Raw genomic sequence first — 16,546 nt, 5'->3', positions numbered from 1 at the left:
TAGCTTTCCATTTGTGGGCCACCAGCAAAGCTCGTGCCAGCACTAGATTTACATATATTTTCCTTTGGGCCTTCGCGGCCAGTTTATCCAGATTCTCATCCAGGCACAATATAACAGTCCAAAATCTGTCGCCCTTTCCAGTCCCAGAATGTCTTTTATTGCACCTTGGATCAACCCCCCTAAAAGTTTAATTATTGGGCATTGCCACCATATGTGCCCCCAGGAACCTTCCTCTCTGCATCCCCTCCAACAAGCCTTGAATGCCTCACGATATATTTTTGCCAGTTTACATAGAGTGAGGTGCCACTGGTACATCAGCTTTGCCCACATTTCTTGGATTTGCAGTGAGTTCGTCAGTCTGGGTGTATGTGCCTACAGCTATTGTGCCTACAGCTATTGCCATTGGTCCATGCTTATTTCCAGATTGACTTGTTTCCCAGTTGCCCATGAATTTCCATTCCCAACCCCTCGCCTTCCTTGAGGAGCCTGTAACTCTCCCCTACTAGGTGTCTATCCCCTGTGGTGGTTGAAACATACCTCTCAAATGGCATTAACTGTCTCGTTGCTGCTTTCTTTATGTTAGGGTGCTGGGCCCTGTGCCTTAACTGGGCGTACCGGTATCAGTATCGTTCCCCTTCCCCTACTCCAAAGTCGCTTTTGCATTGGAGGAAGGATTTCACCTCCACCCCTTCATACAGGTCCCTTAACATCCGACATCCCCTTTATTGCCATTTGCTGAATCCTGGCGTGGCTGACCCTGCAAGAATTGCAGATTCTTGAAGATCACGGGAAAAGGCGATGGGAAAGTGGTGATTTTAGATCCCCTTACTGCTTCGTCCCATGTGTGTCCTACCAAAGCCTCTATGTCACTGCAGTACATATTACAGGGCCCATCTTCCCGTGGAACCCATAATACCTTTTCCAAATGTGCCCACCACTGCTCTGTCCTTTTCCCTCAATTCCGTCCCCCCCCCCCCCACGTCAGTTTTCTCCCAGTCTCTGAACACCCTGATGTGCGTCGCTCGATAGTAAGTTAGCGGGTCTGGTTCCCCCATTCCTCCCTTGCCCCCAAGTTGCTGCATCATCTTGCGTGATATTCTTGTTTTTTTCTGAACCCAAATGTAAGCATCTGTGTATCTGTATAATTTTCTTAAGGAGGTCGGGACCTTAGCGGGGATTTCCAGAAACGCATACAATAGTTTTGGCAAGATTACCATCTTTAAGGCATTAATCCTACCCCATCCAGGATATGGCTAAGGGGCCCCAGCTGTGGAGCATTTCCTTGATTTTCTCCAGCAGGGGGTGGGGGGTAAGTTAGCCCTGAATAGCTGAACAATGGATTTCGATATGTATATACTCAAGTAACGTATTTTATCTGGGGCCCACGGATACGCTGCGCCGGCTTTCCACTCCCTTTCCTTTTCCGCTGATGTTTGTAGACTCTGCACCTCCGATTTGTTCTCATTTATCCTCAGCCCCGCTACCTATCCAAACTCAGACATGGCCTGGTCTACTGCTTCCAGGGACTCCTTTGGGTTTGTTGGCGTGAGCAGCACGTTATCTGCGAATGCAGCACCTTTGTGGATCTTCCCACCAAATGGGACCCCTTTGATATCTTGATAGATCTAAATCGTGCTCAGGAGCAGTTCTAAATGAAGGGCATATAATAACGGCGAAAGGGAGCATCCTTGTTTTGTGCCCCTAGACACTGCTACCGGATCAAAGAGTTCCCCATTAATTAGTAGGCGTAGTAACAGGTTTTTGTAATTGGCTTCTATTTTGGACATAAACGCCTCCCCGAAACCCATTCTGCACATTGTACAGAAAAGGAACCGCCACTCCACCCTGTCGAATGCCTTTTCCACGTCCAGCGCGACCAATATGTACGCGGTAAATGCTATATTAAATTTTTCTATAATGTGGCCAATTCTCCTAGTGTTGTGCGTTTGCCTTCCCCGCATGAATACTGATTTGTCGGTGTCCACTAGCCCTGGGAGGAGAGGTTCTAATCTATTCGCTAAGATATTGGTATACAATTTTGCGTCTCGGTTAATAAGAGCAATTGGTCTGTACGAGCCGCATGCTGCGAGTTCTTTCCCTGCCTTGGGCAGTTGCACTACTTTTGCCTCCTCCATCGACCGTGTTATCCCACCCTACCCCCAAAATCATTAAACAGAGCTAGCAGAGGCGGGCCAAGATGTGCCTGTACAATTTATAGAAGTCAGACGTAAAACTGTCTGGGCCCCGGGCTTTGTTAGATGGGAGTGCAGCGGTTGCCCTGTGCACCTCTTCTCGCGATAGCTCGTTCTCCGGTTCCTCTCTCTCTAGAGCCGTTATCTCTGGCAACTTGCATTTGTCTAAAAACCATTCTTGGGCTTTCTCGTCTGGGCCATCTACCCGGTACACTCCCCCATAGTATTTCTCAAATTCCCTCTTAATTGATTGGAGGTCTGATCTTTCTTCCCCTCTGCCTTCTTAATTTTATTAGGACCGTTTTTTCTTTTCCTCCCTGTGTCTTCGAGCCGTGGTTGTTTATAAGTTGGGGCTCCTGGTCCGGGGCTCCGATTCCAGAGGCAAGTCTTTCGGCGTGAGTCTCAGGCCTGACAGGCCCCTCCTTTTCCTTGACTTTCTCTTTGACTCCTGTATTGACCACTCCCACGCCTTCCTCTTCAGGAGCTCCCTCCCTGTGTCTAGTGACTCTTGCCCCCGTCTCGTCGACCTCTATTCCAAGTATCTCCACCCCTTCTTCTATTGTGGTGATCCTTCTTTGAATCTTTTCAACTTCAAACAGGAGGCCGAATGGGAAAGTCCATTTATACCCGATGCCTCGTTTCATTAGCTCTTGAACTACCAGGTGCATCTGTCTTCTCTTGGTGAGGTTGATTTGCAAGAGGTCATGGTATAGCTGAATCGCGACCCCATTAAAATTAAGGTTGTCCGACCGTCTTGCAGCCAAAACAACCTTTTCCTTTTGCTAATATTCATGCATTGCCACCAAAACGTCCCTTGGCCTTGTTCCTGGTTTGTTCCTTTTGGGTCCCACTCAGTGAACCCTGTCCACCAGTATCTCCTTGGGGTCTGAAATGTCACTTAGGATTGCAAATATTTGTTTCACTGTCTTTCGCAGCTCAGGATCCCCCACTGATTCAGGAATTGCCTTGACCCTTATGTTCGCCCTTCACAATCTATCCTCAAGGTCTTCAGCCTGGATCTCCAGGTTATGCGTGGCCCTGGCCAGGTGTTCCATCAAATCTTCTACCTTATGAGCATCGTCCGCCAATTCCTGCAATGTGGTTTCATTGTGTCCACTCTTGCTTCCAGCGCCTGGAGATCGTGCTTTACTTTTAGCGCCCCTGCAAGTTCCTCCTTCATTTCATCCAGCTGGGTTTGCATCACATTTGCCATTCTATCCCCGAGATTTTGAAAGCATTGTTCCATGAATAGTTTTGTGACCCCTCTTTCCTCTTGTTCTTACCCTTGGGAGTTTTCCTCCTCACTCCTATACGCCCCCGATTCATTGTCGAGTTGGGGTTCCTCCTCCACATCTTTTGCAGCAGCCCTTCAGAGTTCTTCTGGTCTCCCCTTGCGCCGGCCGGAGGAACCTTGGCCCTATTTTTTGACATGCTCGCCTCCTCTCGGGACCGTCCGGCAGATGAGATTGTGCTACTCCGCGAGTTATGCTTTCCGGCTCCCTTGGTATGCCACCGGTGTGGCCTTATTTTATTTTCAGGGGGGCACTCCCGAGAGAGTGCCTTTGCAGCTTGTGGTGGGTGATGTGTTTTCCGCTCTCTCCTGTATCTTATTTTAGGGGCCCTGTGACTCCTCTTCTCAGTCTCCTGGAGTCCTCCCGCTGTGGTGCTTCCCCTGTCTTTCCTCCATTACACTGGCTCCCGATGGGGACTCATGCGGTTCCTGCTATATCCTTGAATTGGGGTCCGCATATTCACAAGTGTGGCCCCTCTTGTGGGGATCTGAGGATATCCTTATGCAGGTCTTGGCTCCCCTTGACAGCTAGGTGCAAGTCTCATGCCCCCTTCGGGTCCTCCTTTGGCCTCCTTTTGGTGACCACTTTGTTTGCTCTGTATGGAGCCATATAATACTAGGGGAGAGCCGAGCTTCAGTTTGCCCGCTTACCGTCTGTTTGTGCAGGCTCCTTGCGGCCGACCCTCTCAACGCTTCTGGTTTATCTTCCGTGGTGCTGTTCAGGGCTCCTCCTCCGCGCCGCTTCTGATCCAGATTCTTGGCCTCCTCCCAGTTACTGCTGCTCTTTCCTCCCCTGGATGGGTGTTCTCTCTCCACCCAGTCTTCCGCAATGTTCTGTTGAGCGTCTCCCCTTGGCGCCGGCCTTGTCCACTCCTCCAGCCTCACCCGATCCGGAGATGGCTCCTGCCGTGGGTCTGGTGGAACTTTCTCCCTCACCTCGCCTCCGCTGGACCCACTCTGTGGCTCCTGCTGCTTATCGGGTTGAGCCTTCTCCTCGCCTCCAGCAGGTCCCGATCTTGCACCGGCTCCTTTTCTTCGCTTGCCACGGGCCAGGTCATCGCTCTCAATCTCCAGTTCCAGACCCGTCAACAGCTCCCCCTCCGTCTCACTGCTCCGGATCGGACAGCTCAATGGAGTCTACCTCTCCTCCCCAGGGGCTGTGTGCGCTGCTGTCTGCACCGCCTGCCCCTCAGTGGAGTGCACTGTCTCCCCAGCTTGGAGTCCCTTCGCTGCGCGGATGTCAGTGCACCTCTCCACCGGCGCACCCTTGTGGCCTACGAGGCAGTCACCCCGTGGCTACTTTCTCTATGATTGATGCCGCCACAGTCTCTCAGCTGAGGTTCGCCACTTTCAATGTCCCCATTGATCTCCGGCGGGTACCCAGGAGGACCGCTCCTCTCACTGGCCTGTTATGTTGCTAAAACTATGCCCGGGGAGTGGGTTTTAGCAGTGATTTTCTCCTTTTGGTGGTGGGGTTTTGGGGGGGCACCGTTATCACAGTGTTCTTACCCCAGTGGCCATCTTGGATCTCCGAAGGATACAATTCTAATGTAAGAACTTAATGACTATTTTAGAAGTGCTCTAAAGCAGTTCAGGGAAAGCATAACCCAATTATACACTTTATGAAACACAACGTATTTCAAGGTAAGTAAGGAACCTATCATACTTTCAAGAAGGGCATCCAGCAATTCATAGGTAAGAGCTTGTATACTTTTAAGAGGGGCTACAAGCAAATGAAAGACTAGTATTAACTCAAAGACTGTTTTAGAAATGCAATAAAGCAGATCAGGAAAGCAAAACCCAATAACACACTTTAAGAATGACAATCTGTTATTCAAGGTAGGTAAACCCTATTGGTAAGCCTTTACAGTCATTCACTTTAGGCATGATAAAACCGCACCAACACTACTTTTTAGAAGTGTGGGGGGAGCACCATTCAAAGTAACTTATATCATTTTTAAAGGAGCAACCAGCAATTTAAAGCGAAGTATAAACTTCAGAACACTTTGTAACTTCTATTACAGATATACAGTTACCACATTAACTTCTTTAGCAAGTGAGTACTTTTCAAACTTGTTAACATTTCAAGACAGAATCATTATCTTTTAAAGTCCTTCCCTAATCTATAGCACGCGTTTTCTCAGCAGCAGAAGAGGGGTCCTGTTGGTCTAGGAGACAGCTTTAGGCAGGGCAAGATAGGGTTCTGTTACAGGAAAGTCAGAGTTCCAGAGGATATCTCTCCAGACAAGTAAGTATTCACTTTAAAGTTAGTTGAAAGTGTTCAGGGACTTCACAGAAGACTCCCTATTTGCATTCCAGCATTACGCCTGGGTGAATGGGGTGGGCAAACTAAACTCCCAACCACACAAATCACCCACTCAGCCTCACAGGATTCATACAAGACTTAAGGTAAGTATTACACAAGCCAACACAGTACCTCAGCAGAAGAACAAGTTACTTACCCCTGGCAATGTTCTTTCGACTAGATGTTCCTCCCACATATTCCTCAACTTTTGATATATCCATAGTCGGCAACATTTTCAGCAAACGGTGCTGCGCGTCGATGCTGGTCGACCATGTCAGTCGATGGCCTCGGTCCAGATGTCGATGCCACCACTGGTATATATAGCGGGTGCAGCAACCGTTCTTCATTTCTTTCACGTTCCCACAATACTTCATGGTGTTACCTTGCGAAAGACAATATTCTGCTTTGAAAAAACAGTGTAATAGAAATTCTACTGCGGGGTAGGTTGGGAGGGGCAATGAGAAATATATGGGAGGATCATCAAGTCGAAAGAACATTACCAGGGGTTAGTTACTTGTTCTTCAACTGGATTGTGTCCTCCCACGTATTCCTCATCTTTTGATAGACTCCCAAAGCAGTATTTATTTTCGTGGGGGGGGGGGGGGGGAGGGGTTAGTACGAATTTAGGAGTTCCTTATGGGTTTCTATGAACAGAAACTAACACCGCCTTCCAAATCCCCCTTCCGGGCTTGAGAAAAAGTCAGACATTAATGCTTTGTAAAAGTATGAACGGAAGACCATGTGGCAGCCACACAAATATCTTGAATTAGGACTCCTCTCTGTAAAGCAGAGGATGTAGCCATGACCCGGGTCGAATGAGCCCTCAGACCCTCATGAGGATCTTTTCCAGCTAGTCTACAACACTCAAAAATGCTTAAAATAATCCACCTAGATAAGTTATTTTTCGTCACTGCCATCCCCAATTTATGGCCTATATAACCAACTAACAGATTGTTGCAATTTCAACAATCTAGAAATATAAAAATTAAGTGCTCGCCTAGGGTCAAGCCTGTGCAATCTCGCCTCCTTTCCAGGACGAGGTGGTGGATAAAAAGAAGGTAGTATAATTTTCTGTGTTAAATGAACATTTGACAACATTTTGGGCAAAAATTTGGGTTTTTATTTTAAGGACCTCCTTGAAGAAAATTGCATAAGGATGCTCAAAGTTCACTCACACTACGGGCTGATAAAAGTCTGGGAATCACGTCCTCCTGGCCCATCCAGAGCAATTAGGATCATGGATTTCCCAAACTTTCTCAACCTCCTGATCATGTGAGGAATGACGGGTACTGTAGGAAACATGTACAGGAGTGGTAACTCCTAGTCCACTACGAATGCGTCTCCTAGAGCTCCTCTTGGGTGAAATTCCCTGGAGCAGTAAAGCTTGCACTTCCATTTGGAAGGTCAAGAACAGCTCCACTTGAGGGGTTCCACAAAAGGTGAAGATCTCTTGAAGGATTTTCTGAGATACTTCCCACTGCTGCAAGACTGCTCTGCCGGCACAGAGCGTCCGCTGCCGTGTTAGTCTCCGTCTAGGTGAACTGCGTATAAGGAAATTCCTTTTCAATTTCCCAGAACCAAAACTGCATTGCTTATCTGCGCATTGGTAGTGACCCCACACCTCCCTTGATAAGGTAGTACATGGCCACTGTGTTGTCTATCATTATCAGAACAATCTGTACCCAAACAGGGCAGAAAGGCCTTCAGACCTAGTCAGATTTACCTCAGCTCCTAAAGGTAGTTAGATCGTTGGCATGTGCTCCCCACACCGTGAGCGAGGCGTATAACTACGGTTATCTCCGGCCATAGTTGCCAAAAAGGTTCCCCTTTCAGTATATTGTCCTCACAGGCTGACCACAAAACTCTGTGCGACTCTGCTCGGAACCTTAAGAAAGTCCAACATCCGGTCTGAGAATTGGGACCATTGAGTCCTGAGAGCCCATTGGAGGGATCTCATTCTCAGGCGAGCCTTTGGCACCGGAAAAATGCAGAATGCCATGAGGCCGAACAACCACAAAAAGTCAAAGGCCAGGTGTAAGCAAAGACCAATCTTTGGTATAAGTCTGTACTACACAGTTTGTGGTAGCGAGCGGAGCAACCAGGCTTATCTCAAGAGGGAATGTGAGCAGTACAAGGATGTTAGAGAGGTCTTACAATCACAATAGTTCAAGTAGACACTTACACTCAAGGTTTCTTGGTACAACACTTAATTTATTACAGTCATTTAGAAAACATTCACTAGAAGGTGGCAACTTATTATAATACACAAATACACTTCAATACAAACCAATACATTTCTGAGTAAATTAGGCTCCCCTGAAATAGGAGCAAAATGGCATTTCAGTTACTTTGAATGGGAGTAAAAAGGCATAAGTTAATAGAATAGATCACAAATACTTTCTTAGGCAGTGCAAATAGTTTCAGTTCACTAGAGGACTCAATTCAGTTCAGTAGGCCTAGGCCAAATTCACTGGACTAGTGTCTTGAATAGGAAAGAGCAGTTCTTGTAGTAAACGGTAAAGTCTTTGCCAACGTTCTCAGAAGTAGTTTGTACGCAAAAGAATCATATTGGGTGACAAGCTGATTACGCCTGCAAGTTGGGAAAATTTCACAAACTTTCACCGCGAGAGGCAAGTTCTCTCAATCAGGTTGGCACAGTACCTTAGTATGAAGAAAAAGATGCAGCTTAACACATTGGTTCCTGGCAGCTCCTGCAGATCTCACTGTTCCTGACCCTCAGTCGTGGGGACAAGCGGGAGGACCTCAGGGGACTCCTGCACTGCACCGGGACGGCCTTCCTCTTGATATCCGTTCTTCCCCCACCTTCACCTCATTCCGCACTTCCCTTAAATCTCTCCTCCTCCATTCTCCGCCTTGAAATCCCTCCCCCTTCCACCTCCCCCCCCTTCCCACTCTTATCCCCTACTTTCCCCCCTCCCTTCTCCTACCTTCCCTCCTCCACCCTCCCCCTTCCTCCTCCTTCCCTCTTTTTCCACTCCACCCCTACCCTGTCCCTCTCCCCGTCCTCCCTATCCCACTCAGTTAATTGCTCTTCACGCCGTTTTATTGCTTGATCGATTCATATTGTAATTGCTTCACTGTTATATCGTTCATGTTTCATGTTTTGTTGTTCCATGTACAGCGCTTTGGCGTAAGGCGCTTTATAAATTAACAAATACAAACAAGCTGGCAAAATGGAATATCTTTGGTTCAAGTAGCTGTCGTCAAGCACACAAGCTGGTGTCCTTCTCCCCGGTTAATCCTAACCAGCTCTGAGAATGGTATCCACGTGGCTTACGAGTTGATTGGTCCCACCAACTAAAAAAGGAAGAAGTCGTGCTTGAAGGGGCTTCTCTGTCGAGATGAACTTGGCAATTGGACCTGCAGCAGGGCTTCACCGGGCAAACCAACAATACAGGAGTTGCAGCAGTCGTCGTCTTCGGTCATTTCGTTCCAGTGGTCGACTCTGCTTTCCAGTACAAGAGACTCGCCTTTTAAACAGTTTTCTCCCTTTCATTGCAGCCTAGCTGCCACTCACCCAGCAGAGTGGTTGTCCTTGTCCTAGTTCGTTGTAAAACCACTGCCAGCAGCCATTTCGAGAGGAAAGGGTAGCATTGGACTGCTACATGAATATCTAGACATAGGGGCTATTAGGTAACCCTTCCAGCACTCTACAGGTAGATATGGTGTGCTGGGTCTAGGAATTTAAAAAGACTAGTAAAGTTAATTTAACCTTACATTCTCTGGGAAACAGTTTATCCCAGAGAAGGTATTTAAATCATCGGGAAGTCTAAAAAGACATCCCTGTGTTACTGCACGGAGGTTGCTGTGTAACACATGAAAAGATGCCTATGGAGTTCACTTAAAACTCCATAATCAAAGAACACAAGAGTAAAACATGAAAGTGGGGAAAAAGGCTCACACTCTTTCCAGGTAAAAAAAATCAAGTCCTCAAAATCCAGCAAAGTTGCTGGGGGTCGCTAAGGTGAAGGGAATTGGGACATTTATGAGAATTCTCCCCAACACTGGGCACTCGAATTTGGTAACCATCTGCAGAATGTGTCGAGCCCTCACCTCGGGTGGCGAGGCTTTTCCCAAGAATGCATCCAGGACTGCTCCGATGAATTGGAGCCTTTGAGATGGTATCATGTAGTACTTCTTGTAATTGAGGGAGAAGTCCAGTGTGTGGAGAAGAGTGGCAGGTTACACTGAGATGTTCCAGGGCCTGTTCGGGAGACCAAGTCCTGATCAGCCAATTGTCCAGCATGGGTAGACTTGAATCCCCCCACTCTCGAGACTCGCTGTCACCACCGCATTCAACTTGGTGAAAACCCTCGGGCGGAGTTGTTAGGGAGAATTCTCTGTAAGGCTAATTTCCCAAACCTAGTGAGTCCCCCAGCAGCTTTGCTGGATTTTTTGGGGTTATTTTTTTCTCTCTTGCTAAGAGTGAGATTCTTTTGCTCCCACTCTTAGACATGATTTGAGGTGTTCCTTTAACTTTCCATGGGCTATGGGGTCTTTTACTCCATAGGGTCTCATGTGTTTTTTTGATGTGGGTTACACAGCACCCTCCGTGCCGTAACACAGGGGTGTTATAGCGACCCCCCAACATAGATTCCATACCCTGGGACTGACTACTGTCTCCCAGGGCATGTCAAGTCACCATTGGCTTTGCTAGTCCCAAATTATGAACAGAAACCAGTACAAACCATCATATTGTGGACGTACTGGTCGGGGCAATTCGATTGCCCCGGGGTCTGTTGTTCAAGGGGGCACGTCTCCGTCCCCCCTGATCGAGTTTAGGCTGGTGGCAGTGGATACTACTTTTTATATTCAACCGCGAATATTTCTCTATGGGATTTTCCCATTGCTCGAGGCTACCAACTTTAATTATTTAATTCTTATAGCCTCGAACATACCGCCGGTTTATTTATTTATTAATTCGCCAGTTGGCATTTTTCGCCAGAACTCTATTCTAAAATGACGTTTGTGTTCTCTTCTGTGACTCCAACCCAAGTTGAGCCCTTTGTTCCACTTTTTGGCGGGCTTCTCCACAGAAGTCTCCAAAAGTGGTGCCACTGTCTGGGTACCACAGGGGGTGTGGGAGGGGGGTTTAGGCACCCTGGACCGAGTTACCTCGGTAACTCAAGTCGCACTCTTGTGTGATTGGCCCAAGTGGTGAGCCGGCCGGCTCACCACTTAGTATGTTTCATTGACAGCTAGGCTGAGTGAATGGGGGTATGCTGCGTAAAAGCAGGGCTTTGGGGACTGGAACTTCAGAAGTCGCCACAGGACCCAAGAATCCGAGGAGGGAGAAGCTGAGCCGACCTGCAACAGCGACACCACCGGTGGAGCCCTGCTGAACCGTCACCACTTTTCCCAACGACAGAGGAGATCTCCAGCCCGGACAGTCTTCTTCCTTCGACTGGTGGGGATAACCAGTCTACCTACTTTTCGCATTCCTGGAGCATCTCGTGGCCTCCTTGCCTGTGCCAAGCACCCCGGCAACCGGGATACCACGTTTTCACCACTACCGCGAACCGAAAGGGTAGTACCTTTGTACCGGAGAACTCCGCTGCTGGTTTCTTCCCTGGCAGTGCAACGACCTTCATCCTTCCTACACGACGAAATCTTCTCTTCCTCCGGACGAAGCTGCGACGTGCACCCGCTGCCAGAAACAACTGCTCCCGCTGGAGGATCCTCTCCATTTAAGGTACCGTGTTCCGCCTGGCTTCCTTAGCAACCGTTTGAACGGGGTGTATTAAATCCTTGTCTCTCGAACCTGGGTTAGCCTGGGACACCTTAGCTAACTTTCCTGCACTGAACTAAACCTTTTTTCGAACTACCTCCACAAACTTTGAAGACTCTGTGCAAATGTCTGATCTTGGGCATCTTCCGCCTGGCTCCCTTGAAAGTGGGCCTGGCACCTAAACTTCCTTGCTCACCAGTAGACTGCCTTCCTAACTTGCTGTGGTTCTTTAAAAAGTGTTTGGTGTGTAGGCTTCCATAATTCTGCTTTTCCCTTCCTTTTTATTTAACTTGTTGGAGTGCCATCGAACGTTAAGCGCTCACCTCTGTCTGGAAATAAGTGGTGTTAACTAAGACTTGTCCAACAAGTAATCAGGGATGTACATATGATAATAGTGATTGTGTTTTGAACTGATCTTAGCAATTTAGTGCTAGTGTGTTTTATAAGAGTGTGTTAAATAAATAATTATATACTTTTACACCCAAGCTCTGGTCAGTGTTTGCTTGTACTACTGTATTTCTGTACCTATTTTGCATGCTCTGTATACTGCCTAACTCTTCTTGAGGGAAGTCTTACTGCTCAGCCACAGCTACCAAGTGAATCTGTGTGGTACAGACTGCTACCAAGTGGGTCTACTGCCAAACACCTGTAGTCTTAAATCTTTTGCAGTGGCCCCCAAGGGAACTGCACAGGTTTCTGCCTAACAGGAGTTCAGCCCAAAAGGCAGAACTCGAAACGGATATTAAGAATGCCAACCGCGAACCTCAGGTACTTTGTGCTTCTGTTGTATTGGCACATGAAAGTATGGATTCTGAAGGTCCAATGATACCATCCAGTCCTGAAGCTGGAGGGCCTGAAGGATCTGAGAAAAAGTAACCATCTTGAACTTAAGAGACTTGAACAAGTCCCTGAGGAAGTCCTCAGGGACCTGTTCAAGTCTCTTAAGTTCAAGATGGGTCTCAATCTTCTGTCCTTCATGGGGATTAGGAAGCAAGGGTAGTACCAACCCTTGTTCGACGCTACAGGTATGGATTTTATAGTACCTTTCTAGAGCAGGGTCAAAATGTCCTGCACAAGGAGCGGATTTGGAATCCTGAAAGAGTTGCTCCCTGGTGCATGATCTGCAGGCCTTTTTAGAAAGGGATGGCAGTAACCCTGGGCTACTGTTTCCAATGCCCATTCATCTGAAGTAATACTCTGCCATTCTTGCAGATGCTGTGAGAGTCTGCCTCCACCAGGGTTTTGTGGACGGTTGATCTAGCGGCTGAGGGTAAAGCAGCCATTGCCTGGACAGTCTTAGCACCTCTCTTCGTCCACCATGGGGGACATCTTCCTTGCGCCCTCTGACTCACCAGTCCTCTCATTCTTCATCTGAGGAATAAAAATGAAGAGACCTGCCCCTCAAAGCTGTTCCACGGGGGTGAGTTTGCGGTTGTCCGATTGCAGCACCAAGGGATTTGGCTGCTGCTTTGGAGGTCTGCAGCTTATCCAGACTTTCATCCTTGCAGTGAAATAAGTGTGTGCCATCAAAGGGCATGTTAAGGAGTCTTGATTGCACATCAGAAGCAAACCCCGACTTTCTCAGCTACGCAAATCTGCGCATCACCGTGTTAACCACCATTGCTCTGCTGATACAGTCCGCAGAGGCGAGACCAGTTTGAGGGGACTCGGACATAGCCTACTTCTCAGCTTTAATGTTGTTTAAAAATCCGTCTAATTCTTCCCCTTCGGGAATATGATCAGCTGCCTTTGCTATACAGTCCCATAGGGTAAATGTGAGCAAGTGAGCATGTGGCGTTTGCCAACTTAAGGGCTATACTCGCAGCCGATAAGATTTTTCTTGCCAAGGAATCAATGTTTGTCATCCCTGTTTGGAGGAATCGGATAGGCATCTTGTTTTGAAGTAGATGTGGTGGCCTGTACCACTGGGCTTTCTGGAGTTGGATGTTTCGATAGATAAAAAGGGAGGTCCTGTATTTACGACAGTTTGTTATTAATGGCCGGAATTAGCTCTGGCGTATCCCAGTTTGCACTGACCCGCCTTCACAAAGCTATATGGAAGGGAAGAATAGGATCCTATTGGGGTCCCTTGTCTAAAATGTCTTTTAAAGCATCCTGTTCATATGGTGGTGCAGGTTTGCCCCACCCTAAAAATGCTATGACTAGCCATTAATTGTCTATAGGACCCATCTTCATGATCAGAGGGGTCTGGTCAGCCAAATTCAATTTCTGGGGCTGTGTCTATCGCACTTGCTGTCTGTCATATTTCATACAGATCCTTTATCTTTGACTTCTGATATTAGAGCCTCTGGAACGCCTAGTGTTCCATACTCCAAGCCAAAACGTAATATCCATTCTCCGATGGCTCATGCTCCACATATATTGCTGAAAGTGACTTGAAAAATTCCTGTCTTGGTAGTGCAGTGAAGGATTCTTTATTTTTCTCAACCTTCTTCGACAATGTCATTTTCGTCAATGATGGCGTTGAAGATTTCGTCGACGTTGAGGGCTTCAATGACAATGGCGAAGATTTACCCATTAGGGATGCCGACCCTTTGTTGTCGAAGGTGTCCAAGATTTTGGCATCGACGGAGCAGGTGCTTCGCTCGAAAGAACATTCAAGGAGTTTTCTCATGGACAACTGGGCCCGAGTACGCACAGAGTTTGTCCATTGCCTTTTCCTAGTCAGGTTTTTCCTCGACAGGAGCATGGCTCCGACTCTTTTGCTTCGATGAGGTTGGGCTGCATTCTTGAAGACGAGACACTTTTTGTCTGAATCTCTCCTATTGAGACGGTGAAGCAGATTTCGTTTCGTCTGGTACATTACCGTTCCGGGGAGGAACTCATGACGAAGACGTCGACCTGTGACACCTTTTCTTCATTCGTCGTGAAGACAAAGATGAGTGGTGAGACCCACTCCTGGATCGAGATCTTTTGGCTTTTTTCCGACGAGGAGAGTCGCCCCTCGACTTGTCAGAGGACCGCTTTTTCGACGGATTAGTCAAAGGGGATTTGTGTGTCCTACCTGCCGCTAACTTCCCTTTACGTTCTTTCAGGGCTTTCACCGTCATAGAAAGGTAGGATCCACACTGATGTCTTATCGAATCCCAAACACCACAGACACACCCAATGGGGGTCCGAGAGGGACATCTTCTGACCTCAGTCGTGGCATTTTTTAAACCCCATCTTGGAGTCTATGATACCGACGAAGATGCCATTATTCCTCGATAGGTTTCTTGAAGGAACTGAAGTGCACTGATCTTCCGAAGTGATCGCTCTTGCGGAAAAAAGAAGTGAAGCCAACAGTCGCTGCATGCACTATATGTACCAGTGGTGACATCAACATGGGGATGAGGCCCTCAAGGGGCATAGAGTCGTGGCATTGACGTGCAGCGCCCCATGCTGAAAAATGTTTGAGGCAGCTAAAGCTGAATAGGGATATATTCAGCAGATGAGAAATAAAAGGACACAATCCATTTGAAAGGAATAGCTTCTGGAGAATGAAGAAATGGACACTGAAGAAAAACTGGCAGCAGTCATTGACGGGTTAGGCTTCCAACAAAGGATTCTTGTAGCTCTGGATTTGGCGCCCTTTTACAGGTACCCGATGAAAAATGAATATCACCAGTCTGATTCTCTTCACTCTCGGTACTGCACTCTAGTGAGGGGACTTAAAGGATTTGAATCGTGTGTCTGGAGGTGCAACAGGAGTCCAAAGTTTTAGACACATTCTGACTTTGGAAGACCATGCACCACACACTGGCTCGAGGTCCCTGGATAATGGCATTTGCATCCCAGCAAGGCCACATGATGTCAAGGGATGGCTCTTTTTGCAGGTCTTCTTCAGACAAGTGGATCTCATGAGCCTCTGGGTAGGAGCCGTCACATTCGGGACCCCCAGGTCTAATGGAAGGAAGGGTTACTTCAGGCTACGGTTACACAGCAGGCTCTCTAGTTCCTGGAAATAGTTACAGCCGTTGTATCTTCGTCTTCGGATTGGATTCCAGTAGTCTACTTTTCAGCAGCTTCCAGGATCGTAGAATTCATTAGGCACTGCAGCACAGCCTCTGCAAATTCTCCCTCTCCCTGCAGTTTACAGAAAGGGGCAGTTTGGCTGTTTAATCCAGACAGCCAGCTCCCCAGTAGGAACTAGTTCCGTTCAGGCAAGGTGAAAGACAAATGGCTGCATAGTTTTGGACTCTCCCTCACTTCCTGCCTTCAGAGACACTCTGGAGCCTTGGTGGGGAATACAAAGGATTCCCACAGAAGACAAAACATCATCCAAGATCTTTCCCGCCTAAGACGGCAGAGAAAGACCTCAAACATCAATCAAATAGAGAAATGGTGAAAAAAGAAGGGGCCCACTACTCTAACAGAATGGTGACCCTCCTGTGAATCACTATCGCTGATTTGACAGCCTGCAAGTAACGACAAAGTCGTAAAAGTAGGTTCACTGCCACCAGCCATTCAAGTTAACTTGTAATTGTAAAACAAATGTTACCAGGTAAGTGAGAAAGGGGCTACAGTGCATCTCCCCAGCACTCCACATATGGTGGGGTGTGCTGGATAACTATATAAAATGCAAAGGTGATAGGAATCCCACTTTACTTCTTGGGAACAGTAGTTCACCAAAGAGATGAGTGAAATTAAAAAGGGAAGCCCAAAGGAGCAACCCAGCCTAAGCCCAAAAGTTAAAGGGAACTATAAATCCATAAACACACTATGGAGGGACATAAAAAGGTCATCCATAAAAAGAACACTAGGTGTGAGGAAAAAAAGATTCTCAGACAAGGAAAAATAATCAAGCCCAAGCAAAATGTTCTGGGGTTGACACAGGTCAGGAAGATTTATCATTAATATGAAAATCTTACCCAACACCCTGCAACAGTATTGTTAATAGTCTTGAAAAAAAAGGTCTTCAGGATATATAGGTTTTAAACAAGTACACTCTGTGGCTGCACAATGCCTACAGGGATTACGTGCGCTATGCAGCAACTACGCTTCCACTA

At 47.4% G+C, this 16,546-nt stretch overlaps 1 protein-coding gene across 2 annotated transcripts in view; it reads right to left on the bottom strand.

Annotated features, from left to right (window-relative positions):
* The window catches only part of PPP1R7 (protein phosphatase 1 regulatory subunit 7), a 735,538-nt gene that overhangs the window by 214,746 nt on the left and 504,246 nt on the right, over positions 1–16,546 (bottom strand). The window lies entirely within an intron of this gene.

Source organism: Ambystoma mexicanum, chromosome 10 (genome assembly GCF_040938575.1).
Source record: "Ambystoma mexicanum isolate Mex_15411 chromosome 10, UKY_AmexF1_1, whole genome shotgun sequence".
NCBI lineage: Eukaryota > Metazoa > Chordata > Amphibia > Caudata > Ambystomatidae > Ambystoma > Ambystoma mexicanum.
Note: the sequence above shows the minus strand (reverse complement) of the source record. Positions and strands in the feature narration are given on the sequence as shown.